The sequence below is a fragment of the Pimephales promelas genome, chromosome 25, assembly GCF_988280905.1.
Source record: "Pimephales promelas chromosome 25, fPimPro1.hap1.1, whole genome shotgun sequence".
NCBI classification, from domain to species: domain Eukaryota; kingdom Metazoa; phylum Chordata; class Actinopteri; order Cypriniformes; family Leuciscidae; genus Pimephales; species Pimephales promelas.
In genome coordinates, this window is record NC_142793.1 from 1,685,631 (window position 1) to 1,700,379 (window position 14,749).

Sequence of the window (14,749 nt, forward strand, 5' to 3'; positions counted from 1 at the left end):
CTCAAAAATTCGGCCCGAAAAAAAAAACGACAGTGGTACCCCTTACGTTTTTTTTTTTTGGGTGAAAAATTAAGTTTCTCCAATCTTCCCAAAACTCTGGATTCTGATAGAGGGCCATGAGACTTAGACCTGAGTGCAAAAATGGAGGCTCTTGCCCCTTCCAGAGCTGAGATATCGAAACTCAAAAATTCGGCCCGAAAAAAAAACGACAGTGGTACCCCTTACGTTTTTTTTTTGTGCGAAAAATGAAGTTTCTCCAATCTTCCCAAAACTCTGGATTCTGATAGAGGGCCATGAGACTTAGACCTGAGTGCAAAAATGGAGGCTCTAGCCCCTTCCAGAGCTGAGATATCGAAACTCAAAAATTCGGCCCGAAAAAAAAACGACAGTGGTACCCCTTACGTTTTTTTTTTTTGGGCGAAAAATTAATTTTCTCCAATCTTCCCAAAACTCTGGATTCTGATAGAGGGCCATGAGACTTAGACCTGAGTGCAAAAATGGAGGCTCTAGCCCCTTCCAGAGCTGAGATATCGAAACTCAAAAATTCGGCCCGAAAAAAAAAACGACAGTGGTACCCCTTACGTTTTTTTTTTTTTGGGCGAAAACTTAAGTTTCTCCAATCTTCCCAAAACTCTGGATTCTGATAGAGGGCCATGAGACTTAGACCTGAGTGCAAAAATGGAGGCTCTAGCCCCTTCCAGAGCTGAGATATCGAAGCTCAAAAATTCGGCCCGAAAAAAAAACAACAGTGGTACCCCTTACGGTTTTTTTTTTTTGGGCGAAAAATTAAGTTTCTTCAATCTTCCCAAAACTCTGGATTCTGATAGAGGGCCATGAGACTTAGACCTGAGTGCAAAAATGGAGGCTCTAGCCCCTTCCAGAGCTGAGATATCGAAACTCAAAAATTCGGCCCGAAAAAAAACGACAGTGGTACCCCTTACGTTTTTTTTTTGTGCGAAAAATGAAGTTTCTCCAATCTTCCCAAAACTCTGGATTCTGATAGAGGGCCATGAGACTTAGACCTGAGTGCAAAAATGGAGGCTCTAGCCCCTTCCAGAGCTGAGATATCGAAACTCAAAAATTCGGCCCGAAAAAAAAAACGACAGTGGTACCCCTTACGTTTTTTTTTTTGGGCGAAAAATTAAGTTTCTCCAATCTTCCCAACACTTTGGATTCTGATAGAGGGCCATGAGACTTAGACCTGAGTGCAAAAATGGAGGCTCTAGCCCCTTCCAGAGCTGAGATATCGAAACTCAAAAATTCGGCCCGAAAAAAAAAACGACAGTGGTACCCCTTACGTTTTTTTTTTTTGGGCGAAAACTTAAGTTTCTCCAATCTTCCCAAAACTCTGGATTCTGATAGAGGGCCATGAGACTTAGACCTGAGTGCAAAAATGGAGGCTCTAGCCCCTTCCAGAGCTGAGATATCGAAACTCAAAAATTCGGCCCGAAAAAAAAACGACAGTGGTACCCCTTACGTTTTTTTTTTTTTGGGCGAAAAATTAAGTTTCTTCAATCTTCCCAAAACTCTGGATTCTGATAGAGGGCCATGAGACTTAGACCTGAGTGCAAAAATGGAGGCTCTAGCCCCTTCCAGAGCTGAGATATCGAAACTCAAAAATTCGGCCCGAAAAAAAAACGACAGTGGTACCCCTTACGTTTTTTTTTTTGGGCGAAAAATTAAGTTTCTCCAATCTTCCCAAATTCTGATAGAGGGCCATGAGACTTAGACCTGAGTGCAAAAATGGAGGCTCTAGCCCCTTCCATAGCTGAGATATCGAAACTCAAAAATTAGGCCTGAAAAAAAAATGACAGTGGTACCCCTTACGTTTTTTTTTTTTTGGGCGAAAAATTAAGTTTCTCCAATCTTCCCAAATTCTGATAGAGGGCCATGAGACTTAGACCTGAGTGCAAAAATGGAGGCTCTAGCCCCTTCCAGAGCTGAGATAGCGAAACTCCAAAATTCGGCCCGAAAAAAAAAACGACAGTGGTACCCCTTACGTTTTTTTTTTTTTGGGCGAAAAATTAAGTTTCTCCAATCTTCCCAAATTCTGATAGAGGGCCATGAGACTTAGACCTGAGTGCAAAAATGGAGGCTCTAGCCCCTTCCAGAGCTGAGATATCGAAACTCAAAAATTCGGCCCGAAATAAAAAACGACAGTGGTACCCCTTACGTTTTTTTTTTTGGGCGAAAAATTAAGTTTCTCCAATCTTCCCAAAACTCTGGATTCTGATGAAGGGCCATGAGACTTAGACCTGAGTGCAAAAATGGAGGCTCTAGCCCCTTCCAGAGCTGAGATAGCGAAACTCCAAAATTCGGCCCGAAAAAAAAAACGACAGTGGTACCCCTTACGTTTTTTTTTTTTTGGGCGAAAAATTAAGTTTCTCCAATCTTCCCAAATTCTGATAGAGGGCCATGAGACTTAGACCTGAGTGCAAAAATGGAGGCTCTAGCCCCTTCCAGAGCTGAGATATCGAAACTCAAAAATTCGGCCCGAAATAAAAAACGACAGTGGTACCCCTTACGTTTTTTTTTTGGGGCGAAAAATTAAGTTTCTCCAATCTTCCCAAATTCTGATAGAGGGCCATGAGACTTAGACCTGAGTGCAAAAATGGAGGCTCTAGCCCCTTCCAGAGCTGAGATATCGAAACTCAAAAATTCGGCCCGAAAAAAAAAACGACAGTGGTACCCCTTACGTTTTTTTTTTTTTTTTGGGCGAAAAATTAAGTTTCTCCAATCTTCCCAAAACTCTGGATTCTGATAGAGGGCCATGAGACTTAGACCTGAGTGCAAAAATGGAGGCTCTAGCCCCTTCCAGAGCTGAGATATCGAAACTCAAAAATTCGGCCAGAAAAAAAAAACGACAGTGGTACCCCTTACGTTTTTTTTTTTTTGGGCGAAAAATTAAGTTTCTCCAATCTTCCCAAATTCTGATAGAGGGCCATGAGACTTAGACCTGAGTGCAAAAATGGAGGCTCTAGCCCCTTCCAGAGCTGAGATATCGAAACTCAAAAATTCGGCCCGAAAAAAAAAACGACAGTGGTACCCCTTACGTTTTTTTTTTTTGGGCGAAAAATTAAGTTTCTTCAATCTTCCCAAAACTCTGGATTCTGATAGAGGGCCATGAGACTTAGACCTGAGTGCAAAAATGGAGGCTCTAGCCCCTTCCAGAGCTGAGATATCGAAACTCAAAAATTCGGCCCGAAAAAAAAAACGACAGTGGTACCCCTTACGTTTTTTTTTTTGGGCGAAAAATTAAGTTTCTCCAATCTTCCCAAATTCTGATAGAGGGCCATGAGACTTAGACCTGAGTGCAAAAATGGAGGCTCTAGCCCCTTCCAGAGCTGAGATATCGAAACTCAAAAATTCGGCCCGAAAAAAAAAACGACAGTGGTACCCCTTACGTTTTTTTTTTTTGGGCGAAAAATTAAGTTTCTCCAATCTTCCCAAATTCTGATAGAGGGCCATGAGACTTAGACCTGAGTGCAAAAATGGAGGCTCTAGCCCCTTCCATAGCTGAGATATCGAAACTCAAAAATTCGGCCCGAAAAAAAAACGACAGTGGTACCCCTTACGTTTTTTTTTTTGGGCGAAAAATTAAGTTTCTCCAATCTTCCCAAATTCTGATAGAGGGCCATGAGACTTAGACCTGAGTGCAAAAATGGAGGCTCTAGCCCCTTCCAGAGCTGAGATATCGAAACTCAAAAATTCGGCCCGAAAAAAAAACGACAGTGGTACCCCTTACGTTTTTTTTTTTTGGGCAAAAAATTAAGTTTCTTCAATCTTCCCAAAACTCTGGATTCTGATAGAGGGCCATGAGACTTAGACCTGAGTGCAAAAATGGAGGCTCTAGCCCCTTCCAGAGCTGAGATATCGAAACTCAAAAATTCGGCCCTAAAAAAAACCCACAGTGGTACCCCTTACGTTTTTTTTTTGGGGGCGAAAAATTAAGTTTCTCCAATCTTCCCAAAACTCTGGATTCTGATAGAGGGTCATGAGACTTAGACCTGAGTGCAAAAATAGAGGTTCTAGAACCTTCCAGAGCTGAGATATCGAAACTCAAAAATTAGGCCCGAAAAAAAAAACGACAGTGGTACCCCTTACGCTTTTTTTTTTGGCGAAAAATTAAGTTTCTCCAATCTTCCCAAATTCTGATAGAGTGCCATGAGACTTAGACCTGAGTGCAAAAATGGAGGCTCTAGCCCCTTCCAGAGCTGAGATATCGAAACTCAAAAATTCGGCCAGAAAAAAAAACGACAGTGGTACCCCTTACGTTTTTGTTTTTTTTGGGCGAAAAATTAAGTTTCTCCAATCTTCCCAAATTCTGATAGAGGGCCATGAGACTTAGACCTGAGTGCAAAAATGGAGGCTCTAGCCCCTTCCAGAGCTGAGATATCGAAACTCAAAAATTAGGCCCGAAAAAAAACGACAGTGGTACCCCTTACGTTTTTTTTTTGGGCGAAAAATTAAGTTTCTCCAATCTTCCCAAATTCTGATAGAGGGCCATGAGACTTAGACCTGAGTGCAAAAATGGAGGCTCTAGCCCCTTCCAGAGCTGAGATATCGAAACTCAAAAATTCGGCCCGAAAAAAAAACGACAGTGGTACCCCTTACGTTTTTTTTTTTTGGGCGAAAAATTAAGTTTCTTCAATCTTCCCAAAACTCTGGATTCTGATAGAGGGCCATGAGACTTAGACCTGAGTGCAAAAATGGAGGCTCTAGCCTCTTCCAGAGCTGAGATATCGAAACTCAAAAATTCGGCCCGAAAAAAAAAAACGACAGTGGTACCCCTTACGTTTTTTTTTTTGGGCGAAAAATTAAGTTTCTCCAATCTTCCCAAATTCTGATAGAGGGCCATGAGACTTAGACCTGAGTGCAAAAATGGAGGCTCTAGCCCCTTCCATAGCTGAGATATCGAAACTCAAAAATTAGGCCCGAAAAAAAAATGACAGTGGTACCCCTTACGTTTTTTTTTTTTGGGCGAAAAATTAAGTTTCTCCAATCTTCCCAAATTCTGATAGAGGGCCATGAGACTTAGACCTGAGTGCAAAAATGGAGTCTCTAGCCCCTTCCAGAGCTGAGATATCGAAACTCAAAAATTCGGCCCGAAAAAAAAACGACAGTGGTACCCCTTACGTTTTTTTTTTTGGGCGAAAAATTAAGTTTCTCCAATCTTCCCAAATTCTGATAGAGGGCCATGAGACTTAGACCTGAGTGCAAAAATGGAGTCTCTAGCCCCTTCCAGAGCTGAGATATCGAAACTCAAAAATTAGGCCCGAAAAAAAAATGACAGTGGTACCCCTTACGTTTTTTTTTTTTTAAGCGAAAAATTAAGTTTCTCCAATCTTCCCAAATTCTGATAGAGGGCCATGAGACTTAGACCTGAGTGCAAAAATGGAGTCTCTAGCCCCTTCCAGAGCTGAGATATCGAAACTCAAAAATTCGGCCCGAAAAAAAAACGACAGTGGTACCCCTTACGTTTTTTTTTTTTGGGCGAAAAATTAAGTTTCTCCAATCTTCCCAAATTCTGATAGAGGGCCATGAGACTTAGACCTGAGTGCAAAAATGGAGTCTCTAGCCCCTTCCAGAGCTGAGATATCGAAACTCAAAAATTAGGCCCGAAAAAAAAACGACAGTGGTACCCCTTACGTTTTTTTTTGGGGCGAAAAATTAAGTTTCTCCAATCTTCCCAAATTCTGATAGAGGGCCATGAGACTTAGACCTGAGTGCAAAAATGGAGGCTCTAGCCTCTTCCAGAGCTGAGATATCGAAACTCAAAAATTCGGCCCGAAAAAAAAACGACAGTGGTACCCCTTACGTTTTTTTTTTTTTGGGTGAAAAATTAAGTTTCTCCAATCTTCCCAAAACTCTGGATTCTGATAGAGGGCCATGAGACTTAGACCTGAGTGCAAAAATGGAGGCTCTAGCCCCTTCCAGAGCTGAGATATCGAAACTCAAAAATTCGGCCCGAAAAAAAAAACGACAGTGGTACCCCTTACGTTTTTTTTTTTTGGGCGAAAAATTAAGTTTCTCCAATCTTCCCAAATTCTGATAGAGGGCCATGAGACTTAGACCTGAGTGCAAAAATGGAGGCTCTAGCCCCTTCCAGAGCTGAGATATCGAAACTCAAAAATTCGGCCCGAAAAAAAAAACGACAGTGGTACCCCTTACGTTTTTTTTTTTGGGCGAAAAATTAAGTTTCTTCAATCTTCCCAAAACTCTGGATTCTGATAGAGGGCCATGAGACTTAGACCTGAGTGCAAAAATGGAGGCTCTAGCCCCTTCCAGAGCTGAGATATCGAAACTCAAAAATTCGGCCCGAAAAAAAAACGACAGTGGTACCCCTTACGTTTTTTTTTTTTGGGCGAAAAATTAAGTTTCTCCAATCTTCCCAAATTCTGATAGAGGGCCATGAGACTTAGACCTGAGTGCAAAAATGGAGGCTCTAGCCCCTTCCAGAGCTGAGATATCGAAACTCAAAAATTCGGCCCGAAAAAAAAAACGACAGTGGTACCCCTTACGTTTTTTTTTTTTGGGCGAAAAATTAAGTTTCTCCAATCTTCCCAAATTCTGATAGAGGGCCATGAGACTTAGACCTGAGTGCAAAAATGGAGGCTCTAGCCCCTTCCATAGCTGAGATATCGAAACTCAAAAATTCGGCCCGAAAAAAAAACGACAGTGGTACCCCTTACGTTTTTTTTTTTGGGCGAAAAATTAAGTTTCTCCAATCTTCCCAAATTCTGATAGAGGGCCATGAGACTTAGACCTGAGTGCAAAAATGGAGGCTCTAGCCCCTTCCAGAGCTGAGATATCGAAACTCAAAAATTCGGCCCGAAAAAAAAACGACAGTGGTACCCCTTACGTTTTTTTTTTTTTGGGCAAAAAATTAAGTTTCTTCAATCTTCCCAAAACTCTGGATTCTGATAGAGGGCCATGAGACTTAGACCTGAGTGCAAAAATGGAGGCTCTAGCCCCTTCCAGAGCTGAGATATCGAAACTCAAAAATTCGGCCCTAAAAAAAAACCACAGTGATACCCCTTACGTTTTTTTTTTTGGGGCGAAAAATTAAGTTTCTCCAATCTTCCCAAAACTCTGGATTCTGATAGAGGGTCATGAGACTTAGACCTGAGTGCAAAAATAGAGGTTCTAGAACCTTCCAGAGCTGAGATATCGAAACTCAAAAATTAGGCCCGAAAAAAAAACGACAGTGGTACCCCTTACGCTTTTTTTTTTGGGGCGAAAAATTAAGTTTCTCCAATCTTCCCAAATTCTGATAGAGGGCCATGAGACTTAGACCTGAGTGCAAAAATGGAGGCTCTAGCCTCTTCCAGAGCTGAGATATCGAAACTCAAAAATTCGGCCCGAAAAAAAAACGACAGTGGTACCCCTTACGTTTTTTTTTTTTGGGCGAAAAATTAAGTTTCTCCAATCTTCCCAAATTCTGATAGAGGGCCATGAGACTTAGACCTGAGTGCAAAAATGGAGTCTCTAGCCCCTTCCAGAGCTGAGATATCGAAACTCAAAAATTAGGCCCGAAAAAAAAACGACAGTGGTACCCCTTACGTTTTTTTTTGGGGCGAAAAATTAAGTTTCTCCAATCTTCCCAAATTCTGATAGAGGGCCATGAGACTTAGACCTGAGTGCAAAAATGGAGGCTCTAGCCCCTTCCAGAGCTGAGATATCGAAACTCAAAAATTCGGCCAGAAAAAAAAACGACAGTGGTACCCCTTACGTTTTTTTTTTTTTGGGCGAAAAATTAAGTTTCTCCAATCTTCCCAAATTCTGATAGAGGGCCATGAGACTTAGACCTGAGTGCAAAAATGGAGGCTCTAGCCCCTTCCAGAGCTGAGATATCGAAACTCAAAAATTCGGCCCGAAAAAAAAAACGACAGTGGTACCCCTTACGTTTTTTTTTTTGGGCGAAAAATTAAGTTTCTTCAATCTTCCCAAAACTCTGGATTCTGATAGAGGGCCATGAGACTTAGACCTGAGTGCAAAAATGGAGGCTCTAGCCCCTTCCAGAGCTGAGATATCGAAACTCAAAAATTCGGCCCGAAAAAAAAACGACAGTGGTACCCCTTACGTTTTTTTTTTTGGGCGAAAAATTAAGTTTCTCCAATCTTCCCAAATTCTGATAGAGGGCCATGAGACTTAGACCTGAGTGCAAAAATGGAGGCTCTAGCCCCTTCCAGAGCTGAGATATCGAAACTCAAAAATTCGGCCCGAAAAAAAAAACGACAGTGGTACCCCTTACGTTTTTTTTTTTGGGGCGAAAAATTACGTTTCTCCAATCTTCCCAAATTCTGATAGAGGGCCATGAGACTTAGACCTGAGTGCAAAAATGGAGGCTCTAGCCCCTTCCATAGCTGAGATATCGAAACTCAAAAATTCGGCCCGAAAAAAAAAACGACAGTGGTACCCCTTACGTTTTTTTTTTTGGGCGAAAAATTAAGTTTCTCCAATCTTCCCAAATTCTGATAGAGGGCCATGAGACTTAGACCTGAGTGCAAAAATGGAGGCTCTAGCCCCTTCCAGAGCTGAGATATCGAAACTCAAAAATTCGGCCCGAAATAAAAAACGACAGTGGTACCCCTTACGTTTTTTTTTTTTGGGCGAAAAATTAAGTTTCTCCAATCTTCCCAAAACTCTGGATTCTGATAGAGGGCCATGAGACTTAGACCTGAGTGCAAAAATGGAGGCTCTAGCCCCTTCCAGAGCTGAGATATCGAAACTCAAAAATTAGGCCCGAAAAAAAACGACAGTGGTACCCCTTACGTTTTTTTTTGGGGCGAAAAATTAAGTTTCTCCAATCTTCCCAAATTCTGATAGAGGGCCATGAGACTTAGACCTGAGTGCAAAAATGGAGGCTCTAGCCTCTTCCAGAGCTGAGATATCGAAACTCAAAAATTCGGCCCGAAAAAAAAACGACAGTGGTACCCCTTACGTTTTTTTTTTTGGGCGAAAAATTAAGTTTCTCCAATCTTCCCAAATTCTGATAGAGGGCCATGAGACTTAGACCTGAGTGCAAAAATGGAGTCTCTAGCCCCTTCCAGAGCTGAGATATCGAAACTCAAAAATTAGGTCCGAAAAAAAAACGACAGTGGTACCCCTTACGTTTTTTTTTGGGGCGAAAAATTAAGTTTCTCCAATCTTCCCAAATTCTGATAGAGGGCCATGAGACTTAGACCTGAGTGCAAAAATGGAGGCTCTAGCCCCTTCCAGAGCTGAGATATCGAAACTCAAAAATTCGGCCAGAAAAAAAAACGACAGTGGTACCCCTTACGTTTTTTTTTTTTTGGGCGAAAAATTAAGTTTCTCCAATCTTCCCAAATTCTGATAGAGGGCCATGAGACTTAGACCTGAGTGCAAAAATGGAGGCTCTAGCCCCTTCCAGAGCTGAGATATCGAAACTCAAAAATTCGGCCCGAAAAAAAAACGACAGTGGTACCCCTTACGTTTTTTTTTTTTGGGCGAAAAATTAAGTTTCTCCAATCTTCCCAAATTCTGATAGAGGGCCATGAGACTTAGACCTGAGTGCAAAAATGGAGGCTCTAGCCCCTTCCAGAGCTGAGATATCGAAACTCAAAAATTCGGCCCGAAAAAAAAAACGACAGTGGTACCCCTTACGTTTTTTTTTTTTGGGCGAAAAATTAAGTTTCTCCAATCTTCCCAAATTCTGATAGAGGGCCATGAGACTTAGACCTGAGTGCAAAAATGGAGGCTCTAGCCCCTTCCATAGCTGAGATATCGAAACTCAAAAATTCGGCCCGAAAAAAAAACGACAGTGGTACCCCTTACGTTTTTTTTTTTGGGCGAAAAATTAAGTTTCTCCAATCTTCCCAAATTCTGATAGAGGGCCATGAGACTTAGACCTGAGTGCAAAAATGGAGGCTCTAGCCCCTTCCAGAGCTGAGATATCGAAACTCAAAAATTCGGCCCGAAAAAAAAACGACAGTGGTACCCCTTACGTTTTTTTTTTTTTGGGCAAAAAATTAAGTTTCTTCAATCTTCCCAAAACTCTGGATTCTGATAGAGGGCCATGAGACTTAGACCTGAGTGCAAAAATGGAGGCTCTAGCCCCTTCCAGAGCTGAGATATCGAAACTCAAAAATTCGGCCCTAAAAAAAAACCACAGTGATACCCCTTACGTTTTTTTTTTTGGGGCGAAAAATTAAGTTTCTCCAATCTTCCCAAAACTCTGGATTCTGATAGAGGGTCATGAGACTTAGACCTGAGTGCAAAAATAGAGGTTCTAGAACCTTCCAGAGCTGAGATATCGAAACTCAAAAATTAGGCCCGAAAAAAAAACGACAGTGGTACCCCTTACGCTTTTTTTTTTGGGGCGAAAAATTAAGTTTCTCCAATCTTCCCAAATTCTGATAGAGGGCCATGAGACTTAGACCTGAGTGCAAAAATGGAGGCTCTAGCCTCTTCCAGAGCTGAGATATCGAAACTCAAAAATTCGGCCCGAAAAAAAAACGACAGTGGTACCCCTTACGTTTTTTTTTTTTGGGCGAAAAATTAAGTTTCTCCAATCTTCCCAAATTCTGATAGAGGGCCATGAGACTTAGACCTGAGTGCAAAAATGGAGTCTCTAGCCCCTTCCAGAGCTGAGATATCGAAACTCAAAAATTAGGCCCGAAAAAAAAACGACAGTGGTACCCCTTACGTTTTTTTTTGGGGCGAAAAATTAAGTTTCTCCAATCTTCCCAAATTCTGATAGAGGGCCATGAGACTTAGACCTGAGTGCAAAAATGGAGGCTCTAGCCCCTTCCAGAGCTGAGATATCGAAACTCAAAAATTCGGCCAGAAAAAAAAACGACAGTGGTACCCCTTACGTTTTTTTTTTTTTGGGCGAAAAATTAAGTTTCTCCAATCTTCCCAAATTCTGATAGAGGGCCATGAGACTTAGACCTGAGTGCAAAAATGGAGGCTCTAGCCCCTTCCAGAGCTGAGATATCGAAACTCAAAAATTCGGCCCGAAAAAAAAAACGACAGTGGTACCCCTTACGTTTTTTTTTTTGGGCGAAAAATTAAGTTTCTTCAATCTTCCCAAAACTCTGGATTCTGATAGAGGGCCATGAGACTTAGACCTGAGTGCAAAAATGGAGGCTCTAGCCCCTTCCAGAGCTGAGATATCGAAACTCAAAAATTCGGCCCGAAAAAAAAACGACAGTGGTACCCCTTACGTTTTTTTTTTTGGGCGAAAAATTAAGTTTCTCCAATCTTCCCAAATTCTGATAGAGGGCCATGAGACTTAGACCTGAGTGCAAAAATGGAGGCTCTAGCCCCTTCCAGAGCTGAGATATCGAAACTCAAAAATTCGGCCCGAAAAAAAAAAACGACAGTGGTACCCCTTACGTTTTTTTTTTTGGGGCGAAAAATTACGTTTCTCCAATCTTCCCAAATTCTGATAGAGGGCCATGAGACTTAGACCTGAGTGCAAAAATGGAGGCTCTAGCCCCTTCCATAGCTGAGATATCGAAACTCAAAAATTCGGCCCGAAAAAAAAACGACAGTGGTACCCCTTACGTTTTTTTTTTTGGGCGAAAAATTAAGTTTCTCCAATCTTCCCAAATTCTGATAGAGGGCCATGAGACTTAGACCTGAGTGCAAAAATGGAGGCTCTAGCCCCTTCCAGAGCTGAGATATCGAAACTCAAAAATTCGGCCCGAAATAAAAAACGACAGTGGTACCCCTTACGTTTTTTTTTTTTGGGCGAAAAATTAAGTTTCTCCAATCTTCCCAAAACTCTGGATTCTGATAGAGGGCCATGAGACTTAGACCTGAGTGCAAAAATGGAGGCTCTAGCCCCTTCCAGAGCTGAGATATCGAAACTCAAAAATTAGGCCCGAAAAAAAACGACAGTGGTACCCCTTACGTTTTTTTTTGGGGCGAAAAATTAAGTTTCTCCAATCTTCCCAAATTCTGATAGAGGGCCATGAGACTTAGACCTGAGTGCAAAAATGGAGGCTCTAGCCTCTTCCAGAGCTGAGATATCGAAACTCAAAAATTCGGCCCGAAAAAAAAACGACAGTGGTACCCCTTACGTTTTTTTTTTTGGGCGAAAAATTAAGTTTCTCCAATCTTCCCAAATTCTGATAGAGGGCCATGAGACTTAGACCTGAGTGCAAAAATGGAGTCTCTAGCCCCTTCCAGAGCTGAGATATCGAAACTCAAAAATTAGGTCCGAAAAAAAAACGACAGTGGTACCCCTTACGTTTTTTTTTGGGGCGAAAAATTAAGTTTCTCCAATCTTCCCAAATTCTGATAGAGGGCCATGAGACTTAGACCTGAGTGCAAAAATGGAGGCTCTAGCCCCTTCCAGAGCTGAGATATCGAAACTCAAAAATTCGGCCAGAAAAAAAAACGACAGTGGTACCCCTTACGTTTTTTTTTTTTTGGGCGAAAAATTAAGTTTCTCCAATCTTCCCAAATTCTGATAGAGGGCCATGAGACTTAGACCTGAGTGCAAAAATGGAGGCTCTAGCCCCTTCCAGAGCTGAGATATCGAAACTCAAAAATTCGGCCCGAAAAAAAAAACGACAGTGGTACCCCTTACGTTTTTTTTTTTGGGCGAAAAATTAAGTTTCTTCAATCTTCCCAAAACTCTGGATTCTGATAGAGGGCCATGAGACTTAGACCTGAGTGCAAAAATGGAGGCTCTAGCCCCTTCCAGAGCTGAGATATCGAAACTCAAAAATTCGGCCCGAAAAAAAAACGACAGTGGTACCCCTTACGTTTTTTTTTTTGGGCGAAAAATTAAGTTTCTCCAATCTTCCCAAATTCTGATAGAGGGCCATGAGACTTAGACCTGAGTGCAAAAATGGAGGCTCTAGCCCCTTCCAGAGCTGAGATATCGAAACTCAAAAATTCGGCCCGAAAAAAAAAACGACAGTGGTACCCCTTACGTTTTTTTTTTTTGGGCGAAAAATTAAGTTTCTCCAATCTTCCCAAATTCTGATAGAGGGCCATGAGACTTAGACCTGAGTGCAAAAATGGAGGCTCTAGCCCCTTCCATAGCTGAGATATCGAAACTCAAAAATTCGGCCCGAAAAAAAAACGACAGTGGTACCCCTTACGTTTTTTTTTTTGGGCGAAAAATTAAGTTTCTCCAATCTTCCCAAATTCTGATAGAGGGCCATGAGACTTAGACCTGAGTGCAAAAATGGAGGCTCTAGCCCCTTCCAGAGCTGAGATATCGAAACTCAAAAATTCGGCCCGAAAAAAAAACGACAGTGGTACCCCTTACGTTTTTTTTTTTTGGGCAAAAAATTAAGTTTCTTCAATCTTCCCAAAACTCTGGATTCTGATAGAGGGCCATGAGACTTAGACCTGAGTGCAAAAATGGAGGCTCTAGCCCCTTCCAGAGCTGAGATATCGAAACTCAAAAATTCGGCCCTAAAAAAAACCCACAGTGGTACCCCTTACGTTTTTTTTTTTGGGGCGAAAAATTAAGTTTCTCCAATCTTCCCAAAACTCTGGATTCTGATAGAGGGTCATGAGACTTAGACCTGAGTGCAAAAATGGAGTCTCTAGCCCCTTCCAGAGCTGAGAAAATCGAAACTCAAAAATTCGGCCCGAAAAAAAAACGACAGTGGTACCCCTTACGTTTTTTTTTTTTGGGCGAAAAATTAAGTTTCTCCAATCTTCCCAAATTCTGATAGAGGGCCATGAGACTTAGACCTGAGTGCAAAAATGGAGGCTCTAGCCCCTTCCAGAGCTGAGATATCGAAACTCAAAAATTCGGCCCTAAAAAAAAACCACAGTGGTACCCCTTACGTTTTTTTTTTTGGGGCGAAAAATTAAGTTTCTCCAATCTTCCCAAAACTCTGGATTCTGATAGAGGGTCATGAGACTTAGACCTGAGTGCAAAAATAGAGGTTCTAGAACCTTCCAGAGCTGAGATATCGAAACTCAAAAATTAGGCCCGAAAAAAAAACGACAGTGGTACCCCTTACGCTTTTTTTTTTTGGCGAAAAATTAAGTTTCTCCAATCTTCCCAAATTCTGATAGAGGGCCATGAGACTTAGACCTGAGTGCAAAAATGGAGGCTCTAGCCCCTTCCAGAGCTGAGATATCGAAACTCAAAAATTCGGCCAGAAAAAAAAACGACAGTGGTACCCCTTACGTTTTTGTTTTTTTTGGGCGAAAAATTAAGTTTCTCCAATCTTCCCAAATTCTGATAGAGGGCCATGAGACTTAGACCTGAGTGCAAAAATGGAGGCTCTAGCCCCTTCCAGAGCTGAGATATCGAAACTCAAAAATTCGGCCCGAAAAAAAACGACAGTGGTACCCCTTACGTTTTTTTTTTGGGCGAAAAATTAAGTTTCTCCAATCTTCCCAAATTCTGATAGAGGGCCATGAGACTTAGACCTGAGTGCAAAAATGGAGGCTCTAGCCCCTTCCAGAGCTGAGATATCGAAACTCAAAAATTCGGCCCGAAAAAAAAAACGACAGTGGTACCCCTTACGTTTTTTTTTTTTTGGGCGAAAAATTAAGTTTCTTCAATCTTCCCAAAACTCTGGATTCTGATAGAGGGCCATGAGACTTAGACCTGAGTGCAAAAATGGAGGCTCTAGCCTCTTCCAGAGCTGAGATATCGAAACTCAAAAATTCGGCCCGAAAAAAAAAAACGACAGTGGTACCCCTTACGTTTTTTTTTTGGGCGAAAAATTAAGTTTCTCCAATCTTCCCAAATTCTGATAGAGGGCCATGAGACTTAGACCTGAGTGCAAAAATGGAGGCT